This window comes from Elephas maximus, chromosome 1, assembly GCF_024166365.1.
Source record: "Elephas maximus indicus isolate mEleMax1 chromosome 1, mEleMax1 primary haplotype, whole genome shotgun sequence".
NCBI classification, from domain to species: Eukaryota; Metazoa; Chordata; class Mammalia; order Proboscidea; family Elephantidae; genus Elephas; species Elephas maximus.
The window spans coordinates 58550627-58569631 of NC_064819.1; the positions used below are offsets into that span (position 1 = coordinate 58550627).

At 43.6% G+C, this 19005-nt stretch overlaps 1 protein-coding gene across 5 annotated transcripts in view; it reads left to right on the forward strand.

Annotated features, from left to right (window-relative positions):
- The window catches only part of RNF182 (ring finger protein 182), a 195462-nt gene extending 177013 nt beyond the window's left edge, over positions 1–18449 (forward strand). For 3 of the 5 annotated variants that reach the window (XR_007517372.1, XR_007517362.1, XR_007517371.1), the window contains one exon: positions 16475–18449. The gene's annotated coding sequence lies outside the window, so the exon portion shown is untranslated. The remainder of the gene's footprint in view (positions 1–16474) is intronic. The other 2 variants (XR_007517365.1, XR_007517363.1) reach the window with 1 other exon arrangement.
- Positions 18450–19005: the final 556 nt, after the last annotated feature.

A 19005-nucleotide genomic window follows, 5' to 3' on the forward strand; every position in this document is an offset into this window, starting at 1 on the left:
TCCGGTCTGAAGGGCTGGATCTACAGGGAGGAGGAGTACAAGCAGAAGGTTCAGGAGGCTTTTCTTGTAAGAGCTGGAGTACCAGCAGAGTGGTGTGACAAAATAAAGCACAGATAGGAGGGACAGCTATTTTCCCACCTTCCTCCATGGACCACAGGGCAGGCTGGAGAGGCAAAAGGGCCTGGAAGGACTGAATTCTCACAGGGCATCTGTTGCTGGCACAGAGATCAGGTGCCTTCCTCGAGGGAATTTGGGGCATTGTATATCCACTTGAAAACCAAAACTGAAGTTCACCCATGGAGCTATTGTTGAGTACATTTATGGTTGCCCTTATGGACCCATAGGAATAACTAGGGGGACAATTTGAGGATGACCACCACCTATCTGTCAGTTTGTCATACTGTGGTGGCTTGTGTATTGCTGGAAGCTTTGCCACCGGTATTTCAAATACCAGCAGGGTCACCCATGGTGGACAGGTTTCAGTAGAGCTTGCTAAGATAAACTATGACAGGTATGGTGATCTAGTTCTGAACGTTAGTGAACAAAAACCTTATGGACTACAACACAGTGTTGCCTGATATACTGCTGGAACATGAGTGCCCTAGGTTGGAAGGCACTCAAAATATACAGTGGTTGCAACAGTGAACTCAAACATACCAAAGATCGTGAAGATGGCACAGAACCAGCAACATTTTGTTCTGCTGTACATGGAGTTGCTGTGAGTTGGAGCCAAGTAGATAGCAGCTAACAACTATGATGACAATTTAAGGGTAAACTGAGGTCTTGGGCCAGCAGGTTAAGAAGCTAGTGAAAATCGTGTCTTTATGATAATTATTTTGTATCACAGCCTGGGGAGGCCACAGCCATTTGTGTTCTAGGAACACTGAGAAAGGAACCAGGAATGTATGAGAGAGGCCAAGGAGGGTGAGGCAGGGAAGCCTGCAAAAAGGAGGACATTTTGAGATGAGCTTTGAAGGGTGAATAGGAGTTTTGGGTAGGCTGACATGATTGGGGAGCATTTCAGGCACTGAGGATTTTCTCTTGCACCTTCCCTCCCTTCCTCCAACATCCAGTCTCAGCCCAGTGCTGACCCTTGCCCTGCTGTTCTCCTCTAGATATTTGTGGAACAGCACGGTTTTTGGGGTCCCTCTCCAGCCCAGTTTTCCCACCAGTATGCCCTGGAAGGCCAGTGTAGGCTGCTGAACCTGTCATTTGCCACTTGGCCCTAGGTGGAGCTTGGGGTTGACCTCAAATGCTAGAGCAGAGAGACGCTCTAGGAACTTCTCTGTCCTTCTATATGTTCACGTTACATATTTACGTATGTACACTGTTATGGATTGAATTGTGTCTCCAAAAAAAAAAAAAAAAATGATGTAGACGTCCTGGTCCCTGTACCTGTAAATATGACCCAGTTTGGAAAGAAGGGTGGGTCCTAAACCTAATCCTTATAAAAGAGCAGAATACTCTGGTGACATAGTGGTTAAGAGCTACGGCTGCTAACCAAAAGGTCGGCAGTTCAAATCCACCAGGCGCTCCTTGGAAATCCTATGGGGCAGTTCTCTGTTCTGTAGGGTCGCTATGAGTCAGAATCAACAGCGATGGGTATAGCCACTGAGACACACACGGGAGGATGCCACATCAAGACAGGTAGATGCATCTACGAGCCCAGGAAGACCAAGCTACTGGAAGCTGAGACAAAGAAGGAACTCCCCTAGGGCCAATGCCCTGAATCCAGACTTCTAGCCTCCAGAACTGTGAGAAAACAAATTTCTGTTCTTTAAAGCCACCCAATGTGGCATTTTTTGTTAGGGCAGTCCTAGATAACTAAGCACACACATAAAAACCAGTTGGTGTCCAGTTGACTCCAACTCATGACAACCCCATGTACGTCAGAGTAGAACTGCTATGTAGGACTTTCAATGGTTGATTTTTCAGAAGTAGATCCCCCCAGGCCTTTCTTCCGAGGTGCCTCTGGGTGGACTCGAACCTCCAACCTTTTAGTCAGTGGTGGAGTGCATTAACTGTTTGCACCACTGAGGGACTAAGACACATACTGGCAGCACAATCTCTAACTAAAGACCCCTGTTTCCCTCTCCCACTGCCATCACTGCAGCAGAGGGAACAGGGTTGGGGTATGGGTGGCAGAGATGGCTAGAGTCCCAAACAGCTGCAGGGAAGGGCAGATGGCAGAGGGGAGCTGAAAGGAGATAGCCAGCAGCATACCACTGAAGACACATTTCAAGGATCCACTGAAGCCGGGCTGAGATGGTTCTCCCTGGGAGTCTTCAAGCGCGGAGCAGCAACAGCAGCCTGTCAGATTGATCCCTCTGCTGCTAGCGGAAGGGGTGATTATTTTTGACCAAAGGTGTCAGGAATCACAGGAATCTAATGGGCTGCCCAGTGTGAAGCATCAGGCTTGGGAAATCCAGCTGTACCTTTGCCCGCCTCCCAGGGGCACCGCAGGAGCGCATCCTTCGCTTTCAACAACACGCAGTTCTTTACATCTGTACCGGGGAGCTTGGCAAGCACGTGCAAAGATTAGAAGATGTTTTCTTCCCTGTCAAGCCTCCAATGGCCTGGATTTGCGGGGAAGTCCTGAGTTAAGCGTAGGGTATGTAGATCATGGTGACCTGGGTGGTCTTTCACATATGCCTACACAAAAATGAACAAATGGCAGAAAATGAAAAGCTTCGGTTTTGCTAAAGCAAAACGAGAACTGTCTGTGCGGTTGCACTGCGGTTCAGGCAGCGAATGGCTCAGTCACATATTTAAACTGAGATAAGCACTTCCTGTTCTGTTGAGAGGCTTCCCTGCTGCACCTGTTCAGGGGACCTCAGGGACTTCGCATCCTTGTACTCAGGGTCCTGCAGATTTGAGCTGTGGACTATGCTCATTTGCCCCACCGTGTGTTTGTACATCTTTCACCTGACATGTGGAGGAATTAGAGAGTGCCCTGTAGATGACCAGAGCCAACATCAGCTCATTAAGCTTGCCAAGAATCATTAATTATTGGCGCTGTCTTTAATGCTCTCTGCCATCAGGCACACATCACTGTTGCTCTGAGAAGTTAATGAAAATACTTAATTAAAATCAGACTTTCCTCTGTTTGGGGGCCGATCCAAGAGCTGTCCTGTTTCCCACCACACCGCAGACCCATCACTGAGTGAGCCTGGGAAGGCCCCAGCAAAGGACTATGGGGAAAACCTAGAGTGGGGCCATTGGGCTGGGACTCTGCAGGGGAAAAGAGTGGCTGGCTTTCTTCATCCCAGGTGGGGACACCTGGTACTCTTTCCCGATGCTCCTGTCTGAGAACATCAGTAAAGCCTAGAATGTGTCGTTGAAACCAGGAAGGCTTGTTAACAGGCAGCATAATTTCAGTGGGAGGAATAGTTCCCACAAAACCCTATTGTACTGAGTTCAAGTTGACTTCTTTCTGCTGTGCTAAACTGAGATTCAAGCACATTAAGAAGGAAACAAGTATAGTTTGTGAGGAGCAGAATTCTAACCATTCAAAAGCCAATTAATGTCACTGAGGGCATGTTTGGGCTGGCTGATACGATGGAGCGGCCTGGGTTTTTGCTTTGTTTAGTAGTAGTACAGGCACTTTCTTCCAAATAGGTTATTTTCTATGCCTGAAAAAACTATTAAAAATGGAAGTTGGGTTCCCAGGCTAGCCCACAAAAGCTTCCTTGACCCACACAAAACTGCACTGCTGTTGTTGTTGTTGTTAGGTGCCATCAAGTCAGTTCCGACTCATAGCAACCCTATAGGACAGAGTAGAACTGCCCCATAGGATTTCCAGGGAGCAGGAGGTGGATTCAAACTACTGACTTTTTGGTTAGCAGCTGTAGCTCTTAACTGCTACCAGGGCTGGTTCGTTGGCTCTACTGGAAACACATGGCATGTTCCTGACCTTGTAGCAATGGCAGCCTCTGTACTCTCAAGAGGATGGCCCAACCCACTTGTTCCTGGAAGCAGTGGCCTGGCACACATTTGAAATGAAAATGAATTGAATGGATCAAATATAGTCCACTCTTTCATCTGCTCTGCTTTGAGAATACCCTGGGGAGAGCATCCATTCTTTCATCTAGTCTTTGAGAATGCACTGGGGAGAGCACCCATTCTTTCATCCATTCTTCTTTGAGAGTGCACTGGGGAGAGCACCCATTCTTTCATCCATTCTTCTTTGAGAGTGCACTGGGGAGAGCACCCATTCTTTCATCCACTCTTCTTTGAGAGTGCACTGGGGAGAGCACCCATTCTTTCATCCACTCTTCTTTGAGAGTGCACTGGGGAGAGCACCCATTCTTTCATCCACTCTTCTTTGAGAATGCACTGGGGAGAGCACCCATTCTTTCATCCACTCTTCTTTGAGAGTGCACTGGGGAGAGCACCCATTCTTTCATTCACTCTGAGAATGCACTGGGGAGAGCAGCGAACCAAACCAGGTCCCTGCCCATGAGCACCTTACATTCTAGTGAAATGCCACCCTGTCCCAGCCACTGAGCTAGGAGGCAGGGAGACTAAGATGAATCAACCAGGATTTCTGCCTTGAAGGTTTGGTGAAGAAGGCAGATGAATAAATCAGCTATTCCAATACCATGTGAAATTTCTGTGCTCAGTCAGGGTCTGCCAAAGCTGCTTGGTGAACACAGATGCTCCTGGTTAGAAAGAAGAAATCAAAGCAGGGAGCAAGGTAACAATATCCGAGCAGCAGTTCTTGAATCGGGAAAACTCACAAAATAATAATTATAAAAACTGTGAGTTTCACTTACATGAAATATCTAGAATAGACAAATGTATAGAAACCAAAGTTTATTAGTAGTTGTGGGGAGGGGGGAGAAGAAAGGGGGAGCATTCTTTAGGAAGCACTGAGTTTCTGTTTCTGGTGATGGGCATTTGGCAATGAATACTGGTGATGCTTGCGCGATATGATTAATGTATTTAGTGTCATTAAATTGTATCGTGAAAAGTCTTAAACTGGCAAATGTGGTGTTATATGGAGCCCTGATGGTGCAGTGTTTCTAACCACTGCCAGTTTCGCTGCTAAGTGAAAGGTGGGCAGTTCAAACCCACGGGCCACTCTGCAAGAGAAAGACGTGGCCATCTGCTTCCATAAAGATTAAAGCCTTGGACACCTGATGGGGCAGTTCTGCTGTGTCCTGTAGTGTTGCTATGAGCCGGAGTTGATTCATCGGCAATGGGTTTGGTTTCTTTTTGGTATATATATCTTTAGAACAATTTTTAAAAAGCTGAGTTTGCAAACACTTTATGTACTTTCAAACTGATTAGATCCTCACAGCAGCTTTGTATTTATTGTCATTTGAATTAATAAATTTAAATTTATTTATTTAAATTAATAAATTTGTATTCCTTATCATCCAATTTGTTTAAAACATTAACTGAGTGCCTGCTATGTGCCAGGCACTCTAGAAGGTACTGGGAGAGCAGTGAGTAAAACTAGGTCTCTGCCTATGTGCACTTACAGCCTAGTGAAACGCAGAGGCACTCTTACCTGCCCTTGACTGGCTAGTGGTCACACAGCTAGTTAGGGAGGCAACTGTATTACAAGATAAGCCAAGCCCATTGCCGCAGAGTAGATTCTGACTCATAGTGACCCTATAGGACAGAGTAGAACTACCCCATAGGGTTTCCAGGGAGCAGCTGGTAGATTCAAACTGCCAACCTTTGGGTTAGCAGCTGAACTCTTAACCACTGAGCCACCAGGGGCGTCTGCTCAACCACCAAGCCGAGGACACATTTTCCTGACACTTTCCCCAGCATTCCCCAGGTAACTCAGATTGTCCTATTTACACAGCATCAACACCAACAAACAGGTGTTGTCGCTAGACAGGTAGCAATGTGAGATTATCAGCAGTGCTAAGATGAGGGGAGATTTCAGATCCCAGAACGATGGTTTGTGTGAAAGGGACAAATAAGTCATCCTGGAGAAAAGGAAATGTTTCTTTTTATGCCTTACTAATATTGACACCTTGGAAAGGACTGATTTACACTAGCTGACAGTGTGTCCTCATTATAGCTTGTCCCATCCATCTATGATTGTTAGTGTTTTTAAGTTTGGAGTCATTTTGATTTTCATCAATATATTGTTGAAGCTCAGATGGTGGGTTTACTTGGCCTTTATTGTAGGCCTACACGCTGTGATGGCGGCTCAAATGATCTCCACTGGACGACTAACCTAACATTTGGCAGTTCAAACCCACCCAGTGGCTCCGTAGAAGAGAGCCCTGGCGATCTTCTTCTGTAAAGATTACAGCCAGGAAAACCCTGTGGAGCACGTTCTACTGTGTCACACACGGGCTTGCTATGAGTTGAAATCAACTCAAAGGCAACAGAACTGGCCTGGGTATACACAGTGGCGCACTGATGAATGTTCAACAGCTGGCTCTCCTGGAAAAAAAGTATGCAAATATATATGTACATAATGTCATTATAAATTTTATACAATAGACAATTATAAATATACAACATTCTTTGTTATAAATTCCATTTGGCTTATAGAGTCTCACAGAGTGCTTTTATTGATTTTTGCCAAATCTTTGTATCCATGTTTAACCTATGGCTGCAGTTCAACCACGATTTGACAAAATGAATGAGACTACAAATAAATGTTTGATTACAATCCAATTCAGCAAAGAAATCACTCAGCTCGTTAGCAAATGAAAGTACAACTTTTCCTCACTTATGTACTGTCTCGTGATCTGCCATTTTGCATTTATGACAATAGTAAAAAATCTACTATCTGAGTATTTTGCACATTAACAACGTAGGTCTGGCAGTAATGAATGACGAGGTATGAGGCAGGAGTAATGCTGGCTGTGATGGTTAATCCTGAGTCAGCCTAACTGGGCCATCATTCTCAGTGTTTGGCAGTTATGATATAATTTAGCAGTTATATAATGATGTAATTTGGCAGCTATGTAATGATGTAGTCATCCTCCATTTTGTGATCTGATGTGGTCATCCCCCATTTTCACATAACACTAATTTCGCATAACAACCTGGTCTTTGGAACCTAACCATGCCAATAAGTGAGGAGAGGATGTAGTACCAACATGGGTGCTGGTGGATGCTTTTGTTTACTTTGAATAAGACAATTGTGAAGCAGTGATGACCTGTGGGAACTTGACTCCTTCATGAATGATGTGAATGATTACTGAATCAGATCATGGTCCTCAAGCACTAGAGATCATATTTCCTCAATTTTTTGATGCTATTCACAATGTGATAGCCACAGATATGAGACACTTTTAAGTTTAATCTGTGTCATTAACATTTTTTTCCATCACCTTCTTAAGTCTAGACAAGCAGCATAAGAAAAAATCAAGCCTTGATTTGTAGCATTTGCCAATTTCTGTGGCGTAAATACTCCTACCATGGCCAATTTCAAGCTACAAACATGATGTCACTTAAACAGAGTTGGGAAGAGATGCTCAATAGCTTATCATTATGTAGTGTTTTCATGATTCAGGTATAATAGGTGTAATCTCAAGAACTCAGATATAGCAAAATGTAGTAAAATAATTATGAAGAGATGAGTTTTGAGTATTTATCATTTATTTTTAATACAATTTATTTAATTATAAGTGTACATGATTTAACTTTTAAAAATTTTTTATTTTGCTTTCGGTTAAAGTTTACAAATCAAGTCAGTCCCTCATACAAAAATTTATATACACCTTGCTATACACTCCTAGTTGCTCTCCCTCTAATGAGATAGCACACTCCTTCCCTCCACTCTCTGTTTTCATGTCCATTCAGCCAGCTTCTGACCCCTTCTGCCCTCTCATCTCCTCTTCAGACAGGAGCTGCGCACATAGTCTCATGTGTCTTCTTGATCCAAGAAGCTCACTCTTCACCAGTATCATTTTCTGTCCCATAGTCCAGTCCAATCCCTGTCTGAAGATTAGGCTTTGGGAATGGTTCCTGTCTTGGGCTAACAGAAGGTCTAGGGATCATGACCTCTGGGGTCCTTCTAGCCTCAGTCAGATCATTAAGTCTGGTCTTTTTATGAGAATTTGAGGTCTGCTTCCCACTGCTCTCCTGCTTCCTCAGGGGTTCTGTGTTGTGTTCCCTATTAGGGCAGTCATTGGTTGTAGCCGGGCACCATCTAGTTCTTCTGGCCTCAATGTAGTCTCCGGTTTATGAGGCCCTTTCTCTCTCTTGGGCTTATAATTACCTAGTGTCTTTGGTGTTCTTCATGCTCTTTTGCTCCAGGTGGGCTGAGACCGATTGATGCGTCTTAGATGGCCGCTTGTTAATGTTTAAGACCCCAGAGGCCACTCTCCAAAGTGGGATGCAGAATGTTATCTTAATAGATTTTATTATGCCAATTGACTTAGATGTCCCTTGAAACTATGATCTCCAAACCCCCACCCTTGCTACACTGGCCCTCGAGGCCTTCAGTTTATTCAGAAAACTTCTTTGCTATCAGTTTAGTCCAGTTGTGCTGACCTCTCCTGTATTGTGTGTTGTCTTTCCCTTCACCTAAAATAGTCCTTATCTACTATCTAATTAGTGAAAACTCCTTTCCTTCCCTCCCTCCCCACTCTCGAAACCATCAAAGAATATTTTCTTCTCTGTTTAAACTCTTTTTCGAGTTCTTATAATAGTGGTCTCATATTTGTCCTTTTGCAACTAATTTCACTCAGCATAATTGTAATTTAATTTTTAATAATGGATTTAACAACTGGCTTGCAGAAGTCCTGGAAATTTAATAACTGGCTCTCACAAGCTGGTACAACCTGGCTCCAGCACACTACTGCCACATATAGCTTCCATTTTGGTGGGAAAGATTAGTTACTTATTGTAAGATGTATGACGCTTGGCTGCTGAAGTGAAAACATATACATAGTGCCCAGTACATATATGTTAAATGGATGAAGACATTTAGAAGAATATCTATTTGCTGTATTGAAAATGTACCCTGGTTTATTACCAAATCATGTATGTCATACCACATAGAAAAACTACATTTTAACTAGCAAATAGTCCCTGGGTGGTGCAAATCGTTGAGCTCATGGCTACTAATTGAAAGGTTGGCAGTTCAGTCAACCCAGAGGCATTTTTAGAAGGCCTGACGATCTGCTTCTGAAAGGTCACAGCCATGAAAACCCCATTGAGCAGTTCTACTCTGACACGTGGGGTCGCTGTGAGTCAGAATCAGCTCAATGGCAACTGGTTTGGTTTGGTTTTGGTTTAACTAGTGAATGCCGTACTTAATGTAATCAGTCACTGTCATGGACTGAATTGTGTCCCCCCAAAATATCTGTCGACTTGGCTGGGCCATGATTCCCAGTATTGTGTGATTGTCCACCATTTTGACATCTGATGTGATTTTCCTATGTGTTGTAAATCCTATCTCTATGATGTTGATGGGGTGGGATTAGTGGCAGTTATGCTAATGGGGCAGGACTCAATCTACAAGATTATATTGTGCCTTTTATATTATATCGTGTCTTATATCTCTTTTGAGATATAAAAGAGAGAAGCAAGCAGAGAGACATGGGGGACTTCATACCACCAAGAAATCAGTGCCAGGAGCAGAGCATGTCTTTTGGTCCCGGGGTCCCTGTACCTGAAAAGCTCCTAGACCAAGGGAAGACTGATGACAAGGACTTTCTTCCAGAGCCAATAGAGAGAAAAAGCCTTCCCCTGGAGCTGGTGCCTTGAATTCAGACTTCTAGCCTTCTATACTGTGAGAGAATAAAACTTCTCTTTGTTAAAGCCATCCACTTGTATTTCTGTTATAGCAGCACTGGATAACTTGGAGAGTCACTTTTTTTTTTTTTTGCTGTTGTGTGATTTTCTGTCCTTCTTCTAAAGGCATAGTTTGATTTCTGAAACTGCCTCCCACAATTTGACCCTACCTTGTTCAGTTTGGAAGAGTCACCATGAAAGAGCTAATTTCAAAATACCAGCTGGTTCCAAAGGTGGCTTAATACAGTGTCTTCTCAGGTAAAAAAAAAAAAAAATTCCAGGTAAGCAGCTGCTAATTAGCTAGCAGGGAGCCACGTTCTGGAAGCCAGTCTTTGGGGACCTGTCTCATCAGCTACTTCAGGTTGTTTACAGTCAGAGACACTCACTTTTATCTCTTCAATTAATTAAGGGTGGAACCTTCTCAGCCCTGCTTTTGATTCACAAAAACCGAGCAACTTCCCCTATGCTTGCTGAGACGTTGTTCTTCTGTGAGTGATCTGTTGGTAGAGTCAGGAAGGCAACAACAGAAGGGAGGCTTGGAGCTGAGAAGAAGTCACTGCTTTGTGAGCCCAGAAAAAAGGTTGCCCTCTGTTGGAAGATGGGCAGGGACACACGGAGTGAGACTGTTCCTCTGTCATTCATTCATTCTTACTCATTCACTCATTCATCTAGTGAATAAGTACCAGGTGCCTACCCAGAATCTGAGAAGTGTGAACTTTTCTAAAAATTAAAAAAACTTGCACTGATTTTTTCTTTGTTTGTTGTTGTTAGCGGCCCGTGCGAGGCAGCTCGAACTCGTGACGACACCATGTACAACAGAACAAAACGTCACCCAGTCCTGTGCCATTTCCATGATCATTGGCATGCTTGAGTCCGTTACTGTGGCCACTGTGTATTTTGAGTGCCTTCCAACCTAGGGAGGGTCATCCTGCAACATTTTATCAGGAAATATTCTGTTGTGATCCATAGGGTTTTCACTGACTGTTTTTTGGAAGTAGATCACCAGGCCTTTTTTCCTGGTCAGCCTTAATCTGGAAGCTCTGCTGAAATCTGTCTACCATGGGTGACCCTGCTGGTATTTGACATACTGGTGGCATAGTTTCCAGCATCATAGCAGCACACAAGCCACTACAGTATGAAAAACTGACAGATGGGTGGTTGGACTTTTTCTCACAGAAGCAAAATATAGTTATGGTAAGAGACACTCGTCTGTCATTTTTTCCTATTGTGGTGGCTTGTGTCTTGCTGTGATGCTGGAAGCTATGCCACCAGTATTTCAAATACCAGCAGGGTCACCCCTGGTGGACAGGTTTCAGCAGAGCTTCCAGACTAAGACAGACTAGGAAGAAGGGCTTGGCGATTTACTTCTTTAAAAAATTGGCCAGTGAAAAACTTATGAATAGCAGTGGAACATTGTCTTACATAGTGCTGGAAGATGGCACTCAAAAGACAGCGGCTACAACAATGAGCTCAAACACAGCAACGACCGTGAGCATGGTACAGGACCTGGCAGTGTTTTGTTCTGTTGTACATAGGGTCACTATGAGTTGGAACTGATTCGATGGCACCTAACAACAACTGCAAAAGGCGATCCTAAAATACAGATAAGTAAAAACCAAAAAAAAAGTGTCTATAATTCATTTTCTCAAAGATATTCACTGTTAAGTCTCCCAGACTTTTTCGTGTATATGCAATATGCCGCTGCACAATTGGTATCGCACTTAACATAATGTTTTTTTACTTTAAAATATACAGTAAAGAAAAAGATTTACTTTTAGTAAGATTTCTGTCTTCCCCCTTTGGGGGGAGTACAAAATGTTCCCTGAGACTACACTGTCTTAGAGGGAAATGATGCTTCCTGTGTCCTGCCCACCTTGTAGAAATGCAGATTTGTAATGGAAAAAATCCAACAGTGGAGAAGCCTGGCAGATTCCCTAAGTGGAGCGATCACAGCTAATTATCATCAGTGATGGGACAAGTCAGAATCATGTTCATGTGATGAGATACAACTCAAAGAACACCAGCTTCGTAGGTGGGCAGTATGCGATCGACAAAGCCCTGGGATTAGAGGGGCCCCACGCTTGGCTTAATGCTCTAGTACTGCCATCTTGAAATTCTTAATAATTTTTGAACAAGAGGCCTCATATTTCCATTTTGCGCTAGGTCCTACAAAGAATATAGCCGGTCCTGAACACAGCATCACTTCTGTGATATTCCTGCCAAAGGCATGTATCATGAATCTGATCGTGAGGAAATGTCAGACAAAACCAAACTAATGGAAATGCTGCAAAATTAGTTTCCTATACTCTTCAAACGTGTCAAGGTCATAGAAGTCATTGAAGGACTGAGGGACTGATTAAGGTTGAAGAAGATGAAACAGACATGACAACTAACCACAATGCATGATTCTGTAGTGGGCCCTTTGGCCATAAATGATGCCACTGGTGAAACCCAAATGGAGTCTGAGGGTTAGGTGGTGGTAATGTGTCGTTGTTAATTTCCCCATCCTGATGGTTGTATTGTAGATGCATAGGAGAATGCTATTGTTCGTAGGACTTCCAAACTTAACTACTTGGTGTGATACGGTGTTATGTTGGCAACTTACTCTTAAATGGTTAAGGGAAAAAAAGCTCTTAGTCCTCTTTTTTCAACTTTCATTAAGTTTGAGTTTTTTTTTTTTTTTTTTTGGAAGTGATGGAGAGAGGCTAGAGTCTTGAGGGAGAGAAAGGGTCTCTCTACTAATGTGGCATTTAACCAGAGACTGAATGAAGTGAGGGAACGCACTTCTAGTACTCTGGAGGAGGAACATTCCAGGCAGAGGGAACAGAATGTGCTAAGCTTTGAGGAGGGTTTTGTCTGGGGTGTTTAAGAAATACCTAAAACAGAAAAACCCAGTTGCTACCAAGTTGATTCTGACGCATGGCAACCCCATGTGTTGCAGAATAGAACTGTGTTCCACAGGGTTTTCAAGGCAGTGACCTTTTGGAAGCAGATTGCCAGGACTTCCTTCTGCGGTGCTTCTCGGTGGGTTCAAACCGCCAACCTTTTGGTTAGTAGATGAGCGCTTAACCATTTGCACCATCCAGGACTCCTGAGAAAGAGCTAGGAGGCCAGTAAGGTTGATGTAGAGAGAGGGAGTGGGAAAGTGGGCAGAGCTGAGGCTGGAGAGGTGTTGGGGGTCAGATCAAGGTGCTGGTAAGGACATTGGGTTTTATTCTCTGTGCTGGGGAGACAGAACAGGGTTTTGCCAGAGAAGTGACATGACCCAACTTACATTTTACAAGGATCACCCTGGCTGCTGTGTGGATAATATACTGTAGGAAGACAAGGGTGAAAGCAAGGAGACCTGTTAGTAGACTGTGGTGAAATGAGTTTGTGGCCTTTGCCTTGGTTCTTTGGAAGAATAGCTCGAGAGATTTTTCTCCTAAGCCTGAGGAGTTACCTTTGCCCTAGTTTTTTACCCCAGAGGATTTTTTTATTTGTCCAGATTGATTGATGTTTCCAGGGTAGGCTATAAACAACTGGAGGTTTGATACATTTTGTCTGGCCGTGGGCTGCAGCCTGCCCTGTGATTGGTGTGCACCTAGCAGGGATTGGTCAATACATAACGCAAACAAACTTACCATAGACTATGCAAATGAAGTGTCTATGACCTACCAAGAAGGGATCGGTCAGTTTGTGGCCCTGGTGGGAGGACCATACCTTGAAATTGACAGGGAGTTTGTGTATATATACAGCCAACCCCACAGAGATTTTTCAGAAATGAAGCAGACAGAAGCAGAAAGGAGAATGAAGAGAGAAGCAGCAGAAAGAGAAAAGGCAAGGCACTTCTTAAAAGAGACGTAACGTGGGTCAGGGGCTGTAACACTAAAGATGGCAACAGGCCTGGAGGGGGCCTTGCAGCAGAGCCAGCAGTAGGGAGGCTGAAGGCAGGGAGGCCTGTCCTGAGGGGGCCAAGAGAAGTCCATCCTCAGGGGGCTGACAGGAGGCCTGCATAGCCAAGAGGGTGAGTCTATGGCAGAGAGAAGGGCCTGCTTCCTTGGATGGCAGAGAGGAACTGAGAGAGCTGCCCTGCACTGAAGAAGGGAGATTTTGCCTACATGTTTCTTGATCTTGATCCTGATCCTGAGTTGTAGCCTGTTGATCCTGATCCCAAATATACCCTTTTACTTCCTTAATAAACCACTTACCTGTAAGTATGGTCCGTGTGTTCTGTGTGGCCATTGCAATGAATTATGAAACCCAGCAGAGAAATAGAGAGTGCCATGGGAGGAACGGTGGTGTTAGAATTGCTAAAAAGATTGGTGAGCGGAGGTACGCCTGACCTCCCTCCCCAAAAGGATCAACTTTGGGCTGATCCTGGTCATTATCCTCCCCTGATTTGGGTTCTGATGCTATTACTACTACCATTTCACAGAGACCATGGGGATGCTTCATGAACAGCTGGGCTGCAGAAGCCCCCAGGAAGGCTGGGAAGAGCCACTGGGCTGCCCGCAGCACAGAAAGCTGGGATGTTTCAGTGCCCAGCAGCAACGGTGCCATCCCTGCTCACGTCTCTCATCCCAGGCTTCCCCTAGAGACCTGCCAAGAAGTGCTTTGACCAGAAGCTGCTTCCAAAGGGCAGCTCTGATCATGACTGGCCAGGAACATTGGAAAGCCAGCTGGTTGCATTTTTAATCTAATTTTTCTGTCATTTGGTACGAGTGTGAATGTGTCCTTTTAAATGAACTATTATTGAACCAAAGACAGTTCAGGGAGGAACATTATAGCCATCAGAGCTCATCTTGTTAACTGGGGCTGTCTTATGAGCACTTTAGTCCTGTGCAGAGCATACATTCTGAAGGCCCTTGCAGGAAAAAAGGGATCTTGAGATTTTATCTAGTCTTACCCAAGGAAGAAACCTGTGTACTGACTCATAGATCTTTGGAACTGAGAGGGGCATTGGTGAGGAGTGAGTCAGTCCTATCCCCTTTCTGGACCCACTAGGTGAGTGACAATTTTGTTGAATTTGTTTTGTCCCAAACTTCCCTGAAACAGTTATCAAGTTCTAATGAGAGGAAGACCCTGTACTAGTTTCCTGGGTGGCCGTAGCAAAGTGCGACGAATTAGGTGGCTTACAAGAACAGATTTATTGTCTCACAATTCTGGAGACTGGGAATTCAAACCACCATGTTGGCTGGGCCCTGTTTCCTCCTAAATCTTTGGGGGAAGATCCTTCCTTGTTTCTCCCGGCTTCCGGTAGCTCTAGGTTTTCCTGGCTTCTAGGTGCAGCGGCACACCATCGTTGCGTGGCTCTGTGCGTCTCTTTGTGTTTCTTCTCCTCTTGTGTAAGGACACTTCTCAGATTGGATTAGGACCCACCCTACTCCAGTAGGAGCCCTGGTGGCTCAGTGATTATGAGTTCAGCTGCTAACCAAGAGGTTGGCAGTTGGAATCCACTAGCCGCTCTTCGAAACCCTGTGGGACAGTTCTACTCTGTCCTATAGGGTCACTATGAGTCGGAATCGACTTGATGGCAATGGGTTTGGTTTTTTTCTACTCCGGTAAGACCTCATGTTAACTAAACTGATAACATCTTCAAAGACCCCTTTTCCAAAGAGGGGCTCATGCACAGATCCCAGGAGTTAGGACTCCAGCTTATCTCCTGTGGGATACAACTTGATTCATAACAGACCTGAACTTACGTCCTGCGAGTTCATCACCTCTGTCTTGTCCTTCCTCCTTGGAACACTCAAAGGTCTCGAGAACATACCTAAAAGACAATTTTAGGCTTCTTTTGTGTTCGTACAACAACAATATTTTAATATAACATGATTCTTTTCAAACATTAATGCATGTTTACAGTATTATGCATTTTTTAATCCAAGAATAGGCTCATGCATGTAGAGCAACATTTTAAAAATGTTTCTCCCCTACCTTTAATAAGCACAAGAGCTTGGCTGCTAACCAAAATGTCAGCAGTTCGAATCCACCAGCTGCTCCTTGGCAACGCTATGAAGCGGTTCTACTTTATTTGTCCTGTAGGGCCCCTATGAGTCTGAATCGACTCAATGGCAATGAGTTTTTTTTTTTTTTTTTAAAGTGCATTTCAAATACGATCCTAAATCTCCGAGATAGTTGATCCCCAGTTTACAGAGCAGACACACAGAATGGTTAGAGGATGGTTTGCCTGGGATAGAGACAAAGCCTGTGACCTTGGCACAGGAGGTAGCTAGTTAAAGGAGAGTGATTTGCAGATCAGGCCAGGGGATGGTACACTGCCAAAGAGAACTCTTTCCACTCGTTTTGTTAGCTTGATAATGACGGAACTGGCCCATTTTCAGCCCACGGTGCTCTTCTTATATTCACTGAGTGGATGATTTAGTTTCAAATTTTGTTTTGAAGAGATTTATACAACTCAGAGGATACAGATGAAATGTTATCTCCTTCCATAATAACGTATAAGATGATAACTCTCAGGCAGATGAAGACCTGTTAAATTCGCAAAACACATGAAAAATATTTAAGCCTTAAAATAATAGCACTGTCACGCGTTGAATCTTTCAAACAATTTTCAGAAGAGATTAGGAACACTGCAGTACCTTGCTCTGTCAAAATTATTGACATTTCCCATGACCACAATTTATCTTTATGTCTTCTTTTCCTGACAGCCATTCATAGACGTATTTACTTAGAAATCACACTTCCAATAAATGTTTGTCAGAATATCTGGGTCTTGACTATACTAACGATGTGACTTTAAATTTCCATGCAGATTAATTGTGCTCATGCGAAACCTGTACGTAAACCAAGGGGCACTCATTTCACCATACTTATTCAATCTGTATGCTCAGCAAATAATCCGAGAAGCTGGACTATATGAAGAAGAGCATGGCATCAGGATTGGAGGAAGACTCGTTAACAACTTTCAATATGTAGCCAACGCAACCTTGCTTGATGAAAGTGAAGAGGACTTGATGCACTTACTTATGAAGATCAAAGACCACAGCCTTCAGTATGGATTGCACCTCAACATAAAGAAAACAAAAATCCTAATGACTGGACCAATAAGCAACATCATGATAAATGGACGGCATATTGAAGTTGTCGAGGATTTTGTTTTACTTGGATCCACAATCAACGCCCATGGAAGCAGCAGCCAAGAAATCAAACAACTCATTGCACTGGGCAAATCTGCTGCAAAAAAAAAAAAAAAAAACTGCTGCAAAAGACCTCTTTAAAGTGTTAAAAAGCGAAGGTATCTTCTTGAGGACCAAGGTGTGCCTGACCCAAGCCATAATGTTTTCAGTCACCTCATGTGCATGTGAAAGCTGGCTAATGGATAAGGAAAACTGAGGAAGAATTGATGTATTTGAACTATGGCGTTGGCAAAGAATGTTGAATATACCATGGACTGTCAGAAAAACAAACAAGCTTGCCTTTGAAGAAGTATAGCCAGAGTGCTCCTTAGAAGTGAGGATGGCGAGACTTTGTGTCATGTACTTTGGACATGTTATCAGGGGGGACCAGTCCCTGGAAAAGGACATCATAGTTTGGTAAAGTAGAGGGTCAGCAAAAAAGAGGAAGACCCTTAATGAGGTGGATTGACACAGTGGCTGCAACAATGCGCTCAAGCATAACAACCACTGTGAGGATGGCACAGGACTGAGCATGTTTCGTTCTGTTGCACATAGGGTCGCTATGAGTCAGAACCCACTTGGTGGCACCTAACAACAACAGCAATATGAAATGTGTGACTAATCGTCTCCATGAACAACTGCTTCCTTTGCCATGAGACCAGAAGAACTGGATGGTGGCTGGCTACCATTACTGAACATTTTGATCAAAGACTTCTTAGAAGAATCCTGGTACAGGATCGGGCAATGTCTCATTCTGTTATGCGTGAAGTTGCTATGAGTTGGAAATGACTTGAGGGCACCTAACAACATAACAACAGCATGTTAATATTCTTATCTATGGGTGTAATAATAGCTTCATTTTACCTTAAAGGGTAGCTACAGGAGCCAAATGTGAAAGGATTTGTAAACTGCAAGCACTTTGTAAATTATAAACTGATATACAAAGATAAAGGAGCCCTGGTGGTGCAGTGGTTAAGCTCTTGGCTGCTAACCAAAAGGTCTGCGGTTGGAACCCACCAGTGACTCTGCAGCGGTCAGCTTCTGTAAAGATTTATAGCCTTGGAAACCCTATGGGGCAGTTCTTCTCTGTCCTGTGTGTCACTGCGAGTCTGACTCAAGGCAACGGCTTTTTCAAATACAAAGATGAGATGCTATAATGTTATTATTGCTGTATGTATTTTTATAGCTTATGAAGTCAGGGAGGAGGAAAATGTCTGTAATGTTATTATTTTCATTTCAGGTATTTAAGGTCTGGAGAGATGACGTTATTTATACAATAATGTCTTAGAGAGGTGGGATCTGTATTTTTGAAGTCTCAGTCCAGTGCTCTTTATAATATAATGCTCTCTCTTTCCAAAGACTTCTAGATTTCCAGTAGACCATACCGTCAAGCATTTAATTACATACTTTGGCTAACACAGAGCTAGAACCCATGAGGAATACAAAATAAGCAGAAGGCATAGTCCTGTCCTCAGATTACCCAGAAAGCAAAAAATAAAACATATGTGTCAGCTAACAAGCTACATAGCAATCTTGGGGCAATAACTTTCTAGCTTTCCGCCTGAATTAATCAGTTAACCTCTGAAGACAGGTTGGTGATCTCAATAACAGTTTTTTTTTTTTTTTTTAAATAAACTCAAAGTAGACTTAGAGTCTTTGAAACTCTTCTTTTTAGTTAGTTTGGCACAGATGCTATTTTTCTTTATAATTTCTTCTACAATTGTCTTGGGGAAAAGAAGAAAAAAAGGTTTTCTAGTCTGAGGTTGATGTTGTGCTCCACAGCTCCTGCTAAACGTAAAAGGTTATGATGCAGAATGTTTGTGAATTTGTTCACTGATTTAATTAAAAACAGCCCATAATATTAAAATCTCCCCTGGAAAAGTGAAACCAAAGTGGTTAAGAGTTCAGGCTGCTAACCAAGAGGTCATCAGTTTGAATCCACCGGCCGCTCCTTGGAAACCGTATGGGGCAGTTCTACTTTGTCCTATAGGGTTGTTATAAGTCGGAATCGACTCAACGGCACACAACAACAACAACATTAAAATCTTCCCTGGAAGAGTGAAAGCCCAATTTCTGCAGATCTTGCGTTTGCAACTGTGAAGGGGTCTTGAAGCTTCAGTTGTGTGTCTGTCTTTAGAGCGACTTTCTGGGAGGTGGCACGTGGGGT